Raw genomic sequence first — 16,026 nt, forward strand, 5'->3', positions numbered from 1 at the left:
AGCTCACCACAGAGCCTTTCAATACGACCGTAATTAGCTGGACTTAAGATGTGAGACACAGTCTTGATGGGTGCGTGTACTGTTCATATTCTATAATCAGTCTTCTGTTAATAAACTGTTTAAACTTACTTCTCTGTGTTCACGTTTTCCTGTACCTCAAAGACCCACTGCTTACAAATCGTGACAAACATTTCATTTAATTATCATCCAGGGGCAACAACACAAACAACCTCCTTATAGAAGTGGTGTCAGAAATGGGGATAATTTTGGAAGAGGTACAGCACAACGGGAACTCGGAGCTGCAGCAGCATGAACATCTTTCGACTACGCCAGGGCATCCATGGTGGAATTCAGGTTGGTCTACTCCAGTTTGGCTAGAATACAAAGGCAGTGATTGGTTTTTGTTTTACACTCGAGTGACTCATTTGAATTAAATTAGATGAAATGCCACAATTCAGTCAGAATAACATTGTCGATATACAAACTGTTATTAATGAACTGCAAGAAGAGATTCGGCAGTTAAAAGCAGAAAGAAGTGAGAATAAACATTGCGAAAGAATTGTCAAATGATAGTTCATGCAGTACAAGTACAACTACAATAAAGAATTTTTATTATTGCCATCAGTACCAGTGTTTAGCGGGAAACCCGAAGGTGATGTGCTTTTTCAAAAACTTGAAGGTGCTGCCCTGTTAGGATCATGGACGGATTCCAATAAGCTAGTGATTGCCAAATTAAGAATTCACAGACCAGCACAAGATTTCATTAGCATAGAGTCTACTTGCGTGAAAACAGAAGATTACAGTGAGTTTAGGAAGGTGGTTGTTCAGATTTTACAGAGAGCAGCTTTACAGTTTGCAAATGTGACACGATGAATCTGTCGAACAGTTTGCCGACAGAATTTGAAACGTCGACCCTCGAACGTAAGAGTTAGTAGAAGATAAATGAAAGTCGCATTCAGTTGTTCGAAGATGACCAGAGGGACTTGGACTCGTGTATTCGTGGCCTGAACAGAGAGGAAGTGGGCAAAGCTGCTGAGATTGGCACGATGTAAATTGTTTCAGGAAGCAGTAGAATCAGCTGTTGGTTTCGTTGGACCATTAAGATGACCAAATGAGATGCAGAAACAAGAGCGCAGAGTTTTCATCACAACAGTACAATGCTACAGCAATAACCTGGGTCAAAAGTGTAAGGATTGTAAAGAGAATCGAGATGCTATCATTGAGGGATGCAGGATGTTTCGAGAGACTGTAGCAACAAGAGGGAAGGTAATGCGAACAACAGACAATCTGCCAGATCTTTATACGTGTACTGGGACGTATGGGCCACCACTCCGACCACCCCTTGCTAGAGACAGTGATTCATGTTAGTTCCAGCGAAAATCAGACCGAAAATAACTTCGTGGTAGGTGCTGTATATCATGGGAGAAACATCAAACTACTTATTGACAAAGGAGCACAGACCTCATTAATGTGGTGTTGCGTAGACAAACAGGATAAATTGAAACCGCCGCTATTAAAAGTACAAGGATTAAATGGAGAAAAACTATGCAGCTACGGAGAAGTTGGGGTAGAATTAATTATTGGCCAAGGCCGAGATGAATGTGAAAATGAAGATAAAGATAAATACACAGCAAGGGCGCAAGTAGTTTCAAAGAACGAAACTTGTTACAATGGTGTACTTGGATTTGATTTATTGTTCGCTAATGAGGCAGAGATATTTGTCACAGAAAGAAAGATCAGATTAGGCTGTAGCAACTGCAATCTAGAAAATCTTTCTTCATATCGTACTCAAAGGAACAGCAATACTAATGTTGCAGGAATGGACCGCCCAATGATCCATTGGTTCAAACTGTCTGAGTCGATGTTCAAATTGATCAGCCTAAGCAAATTCCCAAAGGAGCAGGAAAGACAGTCTATGTTGAAGTGAAGTCACCCCGATGTAAGGAAGGAACTTTGTTATTAATTGAACGATCTGAGAAAAGTGAGTTGATACAATGCATAGTTATGTTGCTAGAAGTGTAGGTGTCACTACAATGGTGAGACAGAATGTCGCAGAAGTCCCGGTTACAATAACGAATATGAGCATAATGATGATGTTTTGCCTCGAGGAAAGAAAGTTACTGAAGTGACAAGCGTAAGTGAAGGTGACGTAATACAGATTCCAGACGAGGTCACAAACGCTGCAGTTATAAACACACATTTTCGTAAGAGTACCACAAAATTGCAACGAGGAGACGAAGTTAATAATGAACTGAAGCACCAAGATTTGGAAGAAGATAGAACATTTGACAGCTAATGAACAGAAGATTTTAGTGCCTGTTTTGTTGGAGTATGCAGATTTATTCCCAGAACATGCATATTTACATGTCACTCATTTAGTTCAGCATCATATTCATACAGGGAATGCAGCCCCAACCGCACAGAAACCGTACGCAATACCATTCAGTCAAACACAGTTTGTAGAAGACATGGTTAAAGAACTATTATAAGCCGGAATTATAAAACCAAGAGATCCTTCAGGCCCACCGTGGTGTTCGCCTGTTGTAACTGTAAAGAAGAAATCAATTTCTGGAGAATCACAATTCCGTTTTGGTGTTGATTACCAATCTTTGAATGCTGTGACCAAACCCAACATTTACTCCTTACCAAATTTAGTGGGAACCCTGGTTTATTTGGGTAGATGTCGAATTTTTTCCGTATGTGACTTAACAAGTGGTTATCACCAGTTAACAGTGCATCCAGATGATGAAGCAAAAATTTCATTTGTAACTGCAACAGGAGTACAGAAGTATCTTAGTATACCATTTGTACTTAGTAATGCTTCAGCTACATTTCAATGCCTGATGGATTCAGTTTTACGAGGGATGACCGCAACACAAGCACTTGTTTACCTTGATGATGTAATATTTGGTGAAAACATGAAGCAGCATACTGAGAGACTACAAGCTTTTTTTGAGCGTTATGAGAAGTGCAAACCTGTCTATATCAACAGATAAATGTCATTTTGCACAAAGTAAAGTTAACTACCTTGGTCAGTAAAGTTAACTACCTTGGTCATGTTATAACCAGTGAAGGTAATCGACCTGATCCAAAATTAATTGAAGATATAAAGAATTTATATAAGAATATCCAGCCTACAGTTGCAGGTTAACTTTATCGTTTACCTAGGTTTCAATGTTAGTAATAACATCTTCTTCAGAACCTATAAAAAGTTAATATTATAATGTGCTAGTAAATTATATTAGATATGGTCATCCTACAGGATGCAACATGTAGTACTTACATAAAATATTATTTAAATGTTTTCCTAAAACAAGCCATGTCCTAAGTCAACTTTATAAAACTTGATGCATAACCATAAGGTTTTGTCACATCTATTACACAATCTGTAGCAAATTCACTTTAAGCCCGTTGTATGGGCCTTGTCGTGTGACTAGAAACTGCAGACCACGAGGGCTTCGCGGTCTGCCTCACAGAGGGCGGTGCACATGAGTAAGATGTATAGAATCAAACTCTTATTACGCACGCATGTCATCTCATAACATTTTTGCTATGAATTAATTTTATACTTTACTATTGTAAGTTAATTACAGTATCCAACATGACTACGTTTTACATTCTACTACAGAGCCATATAAACTGACCAACAAATCTCATATGAACTTCTGCAGGAAAGATTCTATTATTACAGAAACTGTAATGGTCACATGCATTATGAATTATTGTAAACCTAATATAGGCTGGAAGCCTTTGAAGTATGCCCTACTTTTTAGATACAGTTGATCGTTCAGTAAAATGCCTCTATCGGTAATTAGGCGTGAATAATTTTGTAGTTCCTCAAGCGTGTCGAGTCTATAGCCCTTAACTTCACGATGTAGTAGCTCTATGTCAATAAAGGTTGAGGTGTGTGAGCCATTTGCACCAGATGTTCTGCAAAGACTGGCCCCCGTGATCCTACACCCTTTATTGGAAGATGTTCTTTAAACCTTACTGCTATAGCTCTGCCAGTTTGACCTATGTAATAACATGAGCAATCATCACACATAATCTTATATACACCTGATTTTGCTGACTTATCAGCGTCTTTCTCAATAGTATCAACCAAATTTCGCTTTAAACTATTACTTGCCGAGAAGGAAATTTTAAAACCTGAATTTTTCAACAGGCGCCGTATCTTGTAGGAGACATTACCTATATAAGGAACCGACAACAATTTCTTGGTCTGATCTTGGGTTTGAGTATTTGTGTTTATTAAAGTCGCTGTCCTTTTTCACGTTTTTTTATGATATAATTGCCTCACTATCTTTGGATCATAGCCATTATTCTGTGCAATACTCTCGAGAATTTGTAATTCTTTTTCGAGGTTGACATCTGACAATGGGATAGAAATCTCCCCATGGATACTAGAATAGAAGAACGCCATTTTATGCGCTTGGGGGGGGGGGTGTTGAATCAGCCGGTATGATGTTGTCTGAATAAGTTGCCTTCTGGAATATGTTGAACTCTATTTTAGCATCTTTAATAGTCAACATGAAATCAAGATAATTTAGTGATCTATCAACTGATTCCAATTCTTGTGTGAATTTTATTTTTTCATGTAGACTGATAAACGTTTCGAAAATTTGCTTTATTCATTCTGGAGAGTTATTAACCAGTAGAAGAATGTCATCCACGTATCTCCCATAAAAGATGAGGATGTTCACTAATTCCACGTAATTTCGCAAAAAAAAACCAATTCCAGAGAATTTATACAAGTTTCAGACATGATACATGCAAGTGGACTCCCCATAGCTAGGCCACATGGCTGTGAATATAATTTTTATTGAATGAAAAATAATTGTATTTAAGAGCCGTTCTAAGAAGTAACATTAGCTCACAGTTTCTTTGCTGGATAATTTTTTGTGGTACCTTAAGTTTTGTTCTATAATGTTTAAGGTCTGATCCACTGGTACGTTTGTGTACAAGCTAATGATGTCAAATGACAACAATTTGGTGTTTTTGGAACATGTTACGGTTTTAAGTCTGTTGGCTAGGTCCACTAAATTTTTAATCGAAAAATTATTTTGAAACACAAAATATTTTTTAATTTATAATATAAGTGTCTTGTCTAATTTATGATAAGCACTGTTGGTGCTATCCACAATAGGGCAGATTGGACAAGAAATTTTGTGGAGCTTAAATTGACTCCTTAACGTCGGGGGCTTGGGGTTCATGTTGATCAATGCCTTTTTTCAAAATTCTCCAATCAATTTCTTAGTATTGCTAAGACTCGCTCTAATATTCCTCTGTATGGTGGGCGTTGGGTCTACCTCTAGTGGTATGATGCCATTCTCTTCAAAGAACATTTCCGTTTTCTGAATATATTCATTTTTTGTAGAAATGATAATCGTGTTCCCCTTATCAGCCTTAGTTATTAGGGCTTCATTATTTCTTAGTTTTTCATTAATGTTTTTAACACTGAACATATCTTTCGTGAACATATTACTACCTAGACACACTTTTTGTATTATTTTACAAGTATTGTAAGCAAGTCTTGTTTGGATACTTTTATCTGCTTTACCGCTATCCAGGTCAACCTTAAGATCCACTACCATCTACCGAAGATTTTGAGGGGTCAAACTAGGTTCTATATTATATTTTAAGCCTTTTCTTAACAATTTATTTTCTTCCTCTGTGAAAATGGTGTCTGTTTTATTTACAACGCGTTGATGAAACACAGATTGGACAGCCTCCCTTTTGCGCTCACTTTGGGATACACCGGAATTAGCTCGACTAACTAATTTCTTTAACTTTTTGTCATGTCGATGAGCAATTTCCATTTTACGATTATCTAACCATAAGTTGACATGTAACCAGAACCTATCTATCTGAAAATTGTAATTATCTCTAAAGGTTTTAGGCAAAAATAATTGCGAGGTCATATGCTTCAGCGCTGAGGTTATCTTTTTTTCGTGTAAAGTTCCGCCGTTGTTTCAACTAATATTTGCTGTATCAATTTCCGTTTAAGACTAGGCGACTTATTGCACATTTTACTGTTTAAAAAACCTTTAACAAATTCTAGGATCACATTACAAAATTTACATTCTTTAATAAAAGTGATGGCCATACCTGTTTTGCAGATCTTATGCATAATTCACCGACCTGGTAAACAACATGTGATTGCTGATGCTATGAGCCAAAAAGTCAATGTTTGTGTCACAATAAGTTGAGAAGAAGAGTTAAAGGCAGCTCAAGAAGAAGATCCACAATGCAAATTATGGAAAAATGATCAACGTTTTGTCGAAATAGGCGGATTATTGTACAAAATCACTAGTAAAAGAAACAGCCTAGTTATCCCAGAAAGTATGAAAGAGCAAATCATGAGAGAACAACACGATTCTTTATTATCAGGAAACTGCGGTAAAAAAGCAACAAACATCAAAATAGCTCAAAAGTTTTGGTGGCCGAGCAGCAAAGCTGTTTTCAAGTTTGTTTCACAATGTGATCCCTGTACCAGACGGAATAATGTAGGAAAAAATAGAACACCATCGCAAGAACTGCCAGAGACAAGTGAACCATTTGAACGAGTAGGACTATATGTCGTAGGACTGTTGCCTAGGACTAAAGGTGGAAACAAATACATATCGACAATGTTAAGTGATTTCTTTAGGTACCTTCTCATAATACCGATACCTGATCAGAGTGCTGAGATTATAGCTTAAGTTTTTGTAAAAGAATGCGTTCTTAAGTTTGGATCAGCATTAAGTATAATTAGTGATCAAGGAACGAATTTTATGAGTGAGTTACTTAAACAGATTTGTAAGCTCATGCAAATAACTCAGTTAAGGACTACACCAACGCACTCTGAAGGAAATGGAAATGTCGAGCTAGTTCACAGAACAATTATTAAAATGGTTAGCCATTATGTGGGTAGCGAAAACGACAATTGGGATGTCTGTTTACCACACTTAGTAAGTTGTTACAAGGCCAAAATGCACAGCTCAATTGGCCAAGTCCGTATGAGATCGTCTACGGAAGAAGAACAGATACACCCTTGGACTTTTGTATGATCTACTGCTGGAATCGGCAATGAACACGCAAGGGATCTACCATGCAAACTAAAGGAAGCATGGAGTGGAGTGAAGCAGTGGAATGATCAATCCTTTCTTCAGCAAGCAAGACAACACGACCGCCGAGCAGCAGTGCCACAGTATCGAGTTGGAGATCTTGTGTATCTGAGCAACGTGGTGTTAAAGAAGAGTCAACTCTTTAAGAAGTTTTGGAAAGGACCATATCCAATCTTGGACATGTCGCCTGTCCCTCTTAAGCTCCAACTGCCCTTTCCTTCGATTGTTGTTCATGTTAATAACGTAAAGCCACTTCTGGGTAGATTTCCAGTAGCATCGCAGGACGACGAGGACCGACCGAGAGGCAGACCTGCTGCTCTCAAACCCAGGAAGCGAGAATCGCGAGGTCGCAGTCCAGACTTCGACGCCGGGGCATCGCCGTGCTCTGAACGATCCTGTACAAGGCAACCCAACAATCTGCGTAAAAGTGTGTAGTGTGTGAGAGTGCAATGCGTGTGTTTATTTCAGCCATGTGCTTACGTGAATGTGTTGTGAAAATTTAGTACTGAAGCTGTTACACGAGTGCACAAGCGGAACTAAACCTTTTATTCCACGAGTTACCACAAGAAACTCATTTATTTTATGTTCATTGTTAACTAGTATTTAGAACTAATTAACCATGTTAATTTTTATTCTAATGTTTGCTGTGATAGCATATTCTACCAATTGCTGTAGCAACAGTACCATAGAGTACAGGTGTTTTGTTTGAACCACGATCAGACACGGTAGTTCCAACAAGTAACGCAAAACTTGTACTCAAGTACCATCTGAGTGAAATCCAGCAACAGTTCAATTCTGTAAAAAAGCAAATTGATCTAATTCGTTCTGTTAAGGATAATGATACAATTTTGGAAATGAGTACATCTTGGTATAATACCTGGAACGCAGCCAAAATGCAGGTAGAGGCTACATTTGCTAATTATCAACAAGAGATTAACTGTTTTAAAGCTTTTGCCACACAAACCTTTAATTGGGCATAAACGTGTCCGGTTTGATTTTGGAGGGAGTATCCTTCATACTGTATTTGGTACTTTTAACTAGTCGAGATCTACTGAAAGTTAAAAGCAAAATATTAGCTCTTGAACAACAGTCCAGTACAAATGAAATTATTGTATTAATGAATATGCAAAGAACCATTACTAACCACACAGTTTTCATTGAACATATTGTAAAGTCACATTTCCATGCAATTTGTAATAAAATGAATGCAAATATCCAAAAACTATTCCAAGGATTAAATACTGTGAGTTCACACTTAAGATTTAAATGCTCTCTTGTAAAGGATTACTGATAGTTTATCAAATGCTAGGATTGATGCCCTTAACTTAAGAACAGCCTTGGAAAGTAGTTAAAATGACTGTTTGAGCAGTGGACTACTACATCCAGAACAATTTTTTACAGATCCTACTATCAATTGAACAAAAGCTAGATGCAACATATACTATGATTTACCCTCGTAACTCTTACAATTTATATTCTTACTACAAGTTAACCACCATACACTCTTTAATGATTGAAGATGAATTAACTGTTATTGTTTCTATACCCATTGCTAGATCAAAGCATAATTTTGAAATGTATAAGATTTATACTTACCCTGTGAAATGGAGACAGGCATGTATTCATGTAAAGTACGTTCTAAATGATCAGCAAGGATAGAAGATATTTTGTGTCACTAAATGCAAGCGATTTGCATATGTGTAAACTTAATCATAAGTTAATTTGCCCTGAATCAGCAGTATTCTTAGATAGTGGAGTGTACAGCTGTGAGAAACAATTGTTTATGAATTATCCCCCAAGAGATGACTGCCCTGATTCATACATATTAACATATGGAAAGCATTCCTTATCAAGTTTTTCTGAAGGCAATGATTTAATTAAGGATATCCATGAAAATGTAATTTCTTCTAATAATGAGTTAAACTTCCTTGAAGCAGCAAATAGAATTAAGTCCTTCGACTCATCCCGTAATGTTAATGCATACTTGATTGTGTTTTTATTGCTTTTATTAATTTGTCTTTTGTCAACAGCATTTATCATGAATGAAACTGTCATCCTGAAAGCTCACTTCTCTGTACCAAATGTTACTGTGTCTGAAAATGAGATACATGTTACAATGCCTTCTGATGCCACAAATGGCAAAATAAACGCCCCGGAGGTAGTTTTGAGCCACCTAGGGTTGCCCTTTTTCTCTGGGGAGAGTGATGTAAGGGTCTACGGGTTTCGGCAGTATGTAACATGCGCTCGCCAGCCGACCTATCTCGGAGTGCTGACAGTTTGCTTGGTCAGCAGACGTGCGTCCAGCTGCAGCGCGCCACCACAGGAGAGTAATCGACTGGCCGGCGTCGCCAGCGTGCCGTATAACTAGCATGGCCTCGGGTGCCAATGCGTCTCTTTCCTTAACTCACCATGGAGCCTTTCGATACGACCGTAATTGTGAGGTGTTAGGATGTCAGACACAACGATGATGGGTGGGCATAGTGTGCACATTTTATGATCAGTCTTTTGCTAATAAATTGTTTAAACTTAGTTCTCGGTATTTGCATATTCCTGTACATCAAGGACCCACTGCTTACAAATCCTGACAAATATTTCATGTAATTATCACCCGGGGGTAACAACAAAATAACCTCCTTATACACTTCTACGGCTAGACGGTTCTGTAACTAAAGCTGCTATATTGTTAAAGCCACACGGTTTCCAAAGTATTAGTCGTGCTGAACGGGATGCTCTTAATTCTCTAATGCAGGATATATTTATCCGACACAAGGTGCACAACCACCCTGCAAGTTTCCTACGCCAATCACTACGCTGACAAACTTTAAAATGATAAAACTACTTCCTTCTACACTATTCTGGTGTCCTAGGAAGACTTTGTCAGTGTATATCCACTGCTCGAGCTGCTTATAGACCGACTAGAATGACGTTAGGAGATTGCTGTTCTGTCTCTTTGAAAATTAATGGATTTTACTCACCTTTTTAAATCGGAAATGTACATACACACAATCACACTCCCCGCATACATCATGTTTATTATTATTAGTGTAGTAGCGGTTTTGACAGATGCGGCTATGCCTCACTAGGAAATAGAGCAAGGGAAAAATGACACAAATATATTCAACAGCCGATACACGGAGTTACCACCCGTGCCCTGCTGCACGAAAATGCACGCGAAGAAGCAACAACTTCTCACGAGGGAGAAAGCACGACGATCAGTACCCACGGGCAACGTAACAGGCTTACTACTGTTTACACTAACATCGCCGCAGTGGCATTCCTCTTGCACACACAAGCCCTGGCCTGATGGTAGGTAGTTTTTGCTCATCTGTAGGATAACGTAGCAATTTCGTCTACAGAGACAACCTCCTCGTACTATTAAGGGTGATATGTGTGGCATCAGTCGGCTCTCCTACAGAACACACTATGGAATGGCTTAAGTTTCATACCTGCATTGATTGTTGTTCTTAATACTTAAGGAATAACATTTCTTACGAGAATCAATAGTAATTTGGTAAAATCTATATTCGACTGCACGTGTGAGAAAACAGTTCTGGATCGTGGTAAACATCTTTCACCTGCTTTAACGCCTCCATGTAACACTTAGATCGCCTTTGTTGAAGTATGTGTATGGGAGAGTTAAAACTGAATGCAGACAGAGCATAATTTTTAAGCTTTTCTCAGTCTTGAATGTCCAGGCACACCCAAGCCACCTCAATTGCCGGCATTTCGTGGTACTTCCTCTGTAATTTTATGTACTGTCTGTCAGTTTACATAATTTTGAAAGATTTTTTCATGACTTTACATATTTCGTCGTATTTCCCTCAATTTTTTGTATTTCCCATGAATTTTTCGTAATTTTACCAGGGTTTCCTCCATTTTTAACGATTTATGTGATTTTTTCATACTTTTTTGATATTTTTTTCTGCATGTATATGCTCATACTGCCAGCATACCCACGCACTGTTTGATTTTATACGAGGATATTTACGTGCCCTATATACAGCCAACTAAAACATCCTAACATACCCCTCTTCCCAACAATCTATGTGCATGCACTTTTGATAGGAATATCATGTAAAGTACAGTAACACTCGCCTCATACCTAGATGAGACTCAATGAGTGGCGCAGGTTGAAACTCGTAGGCTGGAAACAAATCCGTGTACTGCTACGACACATCAGAGATCTTGTCTGCGGACTCATGTAGCGATGCACTTGATGGAAACTTGAAGTCTGGCACAGCTCTACACATTCATCCAACTTCCACTCGACCGTGTTCGGATCTGCAACAGGGGGTTGGCATGCATACAGAGTTGATTTCTGCTGCTGCTCTGATATTTTTGTTCAATAAGTATATGCTCTTACTGCTTACTAGATGAGTTTCGTTACTTCTGTTTACAACTTCGAAATCTGATATGTTGCCACAACCATGTCAGGACATCTACAAAATGAAGATCTCGAGTATTTTTTTAAATCCTAGTAATAAGTTATTCATTGTCTACAGTGTGTCGACCGCACTAAGCATCCTGGAACATGGAGAGTTTCCCTTCTCCATAACTACAGAGTGTCTGCCCCCAGTAACAGAATGGTCAGCGTGACAGAATGTCATACTTAATGGCTGGGTCGGAGATTTTCTCTGCTAAGGGACTGGGTGTTGTGTTGTCATTATCACCATCACTTGATCCCCATCGACATGCAAGTCAACTCGAAAGACTTGCACCAAGCAAACGTTCTACCCGACAGGAGGCTCTAGCAATGCGGCATTTCCATTGTCTACAGAGTGCGCATCCACGGCAACATAACTTATAGATGAACAGTTAGCAATTTACCCATTCAAACCACAACCGTCCGTCACTGATAGCTCTACATTCATACATATAGAGACTATGCATGCACATTAGTAATTGTGAAATCTTGATTCTAGATTCTCCAGTAATAACAACAAACTAAGTCATCCTACTCACGCTTCCTTTTCATTCTTACAGATCCACAATGACTGCTTAACATCATCTCAATTCCACTATTTTGTGTGCTAGATGTCCATCGGAAGGAGGAAGACAGTCTTTTGTAAGTATTATTCTTATGTATGAGCTGTGTAATATAGAAAGAGGAAAAACGACATGAATGTTTTCCTTAGCAGGTTAGGATCTCAAGTATCACACACAATGGCCATTCGAGTTGTGCCACACTTCTCACAAGTTATCCATAATTTTTGTTCGAGACTGGTTCATTGTGTGGGTTCCTGTTGTCATGTCCTAGTTCACGAACCACGGGCAACATAAGAGTGGCCAAGTGAGTGGTCCCGACAGTCGGGATACCAGTTACTTTGGAATAAGGCTGGGCATCTCGGACATATTCTGGGTCGTGGGTCACCTTTGTGCTCAGATGGCAAAGACTACCAAATCCACCGGTTAGTCCCTCAACCCTTAGGGGTAAAACTCAATGGGACCCGGGGCAAGTAAGGCTAGCAACCTGCTTCCCTGGTACTTTAAATATGATGCTGGCAACAACCAGAGCAAAATGCCTCGGACCTTTGGAGGTGACAGTGTCCACCTCTAATTGACAAACCAGGGCCTCCTAAGATACGACTTGGCAAACAAATGGTAACGAGATGGGGAGCTATTAATATCAACGGGGCCTACTCTGGGAAGAAGGTAGAGCTGGCAGAGGCTGCAAGTAATATGAGGTTGGACATTTTAGCTGTGAGGGACATTTGGGTAAGGGGTGAGAAAGAAGAGGAAGTGGGAAAATACACGGTCTATCTGTCAGGAGTCAAAGCAGGAATAGCACAATGGGGTGTAGGGCTTTGCATCAGGAAAGAAATGGAACCCAGTGTAGTTACAATAAGGTATGTAAACGAATTATTGATGTGGATAGATTACACAGTGTCTAGCAAGAAAATTAGGATTGTGTCAGTATATTTGCATTTTGAAAGGACAGATCAAGATAAGATGGACAGTTTTTATAACGCACTCAGTGATGTAGTTGTTAGAGTGAAGGACAAGGACAGTGTTCTGCTCATGGGGGATTTTAATGCCAGGATTGGAAATCGAACAGAAGGGTGTGAAAAGGTTATGGGTAAATTTTAAGAGGATATAGAGGCCAACAGGAACGGGAAACGACTCTTGGATTTCTGTGCCAGTATGGGCTTAGTAATCACAAACTCCTTTTTTAAACATAAGAACATTCACCGATATACTTGGGAAGGCAGGGGAACCAGATCTGTCATTGACTATATAATAACAGATCAGGAATTCAGGAAGGCTGTGAGGGACACGTCTATTCAGAGGATTCTTTGATGACACTGATCACTATTTAATCTGCAGTGAAACTGTTATTGTGAGGCCGAAAGTGCAGGAGGTCAGGTCCAAATGTAGGAGGATAAAAGTGGAGAAACTTCAGGATTAGGAAATCAGGCACAAGTACATAACAGTGACCTCAGAAAGGTACCAGTTAGTTGAAGGTAGTCAATTACAGTCATTGGAAAAGGAATGGACAAGGTACAGGGACGCAGTGCTAGAAGTGGCTAAAGAATGTCTTGGAACAGTAGTGTGTAAAAGTAGGATGAAGCACACAGCTTGGTGGAATGACACAGTCAAGACAGCATGTAAAAGGAAAAAGAAGGCGTATCAAAAATGGCTACATAATAGAACTCAGGTAGACAGAGAAAGTTATGTTGAAGAAAGAAACAAAGCCAAATAGATAATTGCAGCATCCAAGAAGAAATCTTGGGAAGACTTTGGAAACAGACTGGAGACTTTGGATCCAGCTGCTGGAAAACCATTCTGGAGTGTAATTAGCAGTCTTCGTGACGGAGGTAAGAAGGAAATGACAAGTATTTTGGACAGGTCAGGAAAACTGCTGGTGAATCCTGTTGATGCCTTTGGCAGATGGAGGGAATATTTTGAAGAGTTGCTCAATGTAGCTGAAAATACGATCAGTAATGTTTCAGATTTCAGTGTACACTGGGATAGGAATGATGATGGAAATAGGATCACATTTGAGGAAGTGGAGAAAATGGTCAATAGACTGCAGTGCAAAAAGCGGCTGGGGTGGATGAAATGAAGTCGGAACTCATCAAATACAGTGGAATATCAGGTCTTAAATGGCTACACAGGATAATTGAAATGACGTGGGAGTCGGGACAGGTTCCATCAGACTGGACGAAAGCAGTAATCACACCAATCTTTAACATGGAAACAGAAAAGATGGTAACAACTACAGAGGTATCTCTTCAATCAGTGTTGTGGGTAAATTATTCTCAGGTATTGTTGAAAGGAAAGTGCAGGTATTAGATGAGGACAAATTGGATGAAAATCAGTGTGGGTTTAGGCCTCTTAGAGGTTGTCAGGACCAGATCTTTAGCTTACGGCAAATAATGGAGAAGTGTTACAAGTGGAACAGAGAATTGTATCTATGCTTTATAGATCTAGGAAAGGGATATGCCCGGGTTCCTAGGAGGAAGATACTGTCTGTTCTACGAGATTATGGAATAGGAGGCAAACTTTTGCAAGCAATTAAAGGTCTTTACATGGATAGTCAGGCAGCAGTTAGAGTTGACGGTGAATTGAGTTCATGGTTCAGAGTTGTTTCAGGGGTAAGACAAGGCTGCAACCTGTCTCCACTGTTATTCATATTATTTATGGATCATATGTTGAAAACAATAGATTGGCTGGGTGAGATTAAGATATGTGAACACAAAATAAGTAGTCTCGCATATGTGGATGACTTAGTTGCGATGGCAGATTCGATTGAAAGTTTGCAAAGTAATATTTCAGAGCTAGATCAGAAATGTAAGGACTATGGTATGAAGATTAGCATCTCCAAAACGAAAGTAATGTCAGTGGGAAAGAGATATAAACGGATTGAGTGCCAAATAGGAGGAACAAAGTTAGAACAGGTGGACGGTTTCAAGTACTTAGGATGCATATTCTCACAGGATGGCAACATACTGAGAGAACTGGAAGCGAGGTGTAGCAAAGCTAATGCAGTGAGCACACAGCTACGATCTACTCTCTTCTGTAAGAAGGAAGTCAGTACCAAGACTAAGTTATCTGTGCACCGTTCAATCTTTCGACCAACTTTGTTGTATGGGAGTGAAAGCTGGATGGTTTCAGGTTACCTTATAAATAAGGTTGAAGTTACGTATATGAAGGTAGCTAGGATGATTGCAGGTACTAGTAGATGGGAACAATGGCAGGAGGGTGTCCACAATGAGGAAATCAAAGAAAAACTGGGAATGAACTCTATAGATGTAGCAGTCAGGGCGAACAGGCTTAGATGGTGGGGTCATGTTACACGCATGGGAGGAGCAAGGTTACCCAAGAGACTCATGGGTTCAGCAGTAGAGGGTAGGAGGAGTCGGGGCAGACCAAGGATTCAGTTAAGAATGATTTTGAAGTAACAGGTTTAACATCAGAAGAGGCACCAATGTTAGCACTGAATAGGGGATCATGGAGGAATTTTATAAGGGGGACTATGTCCCAGACTGAACGCTGAAAGTGTCAGTGTCGTCGTAACTGCCGTCGGCGTCACATCTCCTGTGCAGCAACCTACGTAAATTTAAGTATTAAGTGTATTTTTCTTACTCGTCACTTCTTCTACCGTGTGTTTTTGCTTGTAGGAAGCTTTAATTGTCGAGTGCTAGTAATAGCGTTCCATAGATTTCGTGTTTGTTTTGAACGCAGTCAGAGAGACTCCCTTTAGCCAACCATAGTGCCAGTAGTGCTAGTGTTTGTTTTGAATACAGTCCAGAGACAGGTAGTGCTATTTTTATTGTTTTCAACAAGAAGTGTCTAGTAACCACAGTTTAGTCGGCTATCAGCCGCCTTTAGTGAATTGGCAATCTAGTTAAAAGTTGATGAACTCTCTATAGTAAATTGATTTCTTAGGATGGATAGGATGTGTGACTGCTGTGTACGG

Source organism: Schistocerca gregaria, chromosome 9 (assembly GCF_023897955.1).
Source record: "Schistocerca gregaria isolate iqSchGreg1 chromosome 9, iqSchGreg1.2, whole genome shotgun sequence".
In the NCBI taxonomy this organism is placed as follows: domain Eukaryota; kingdom Metazoa; phylum Arthropoda; class Insecta; order Orthoptera; family Acrididae; genus Schistocerca; species Schistocerca gregaria.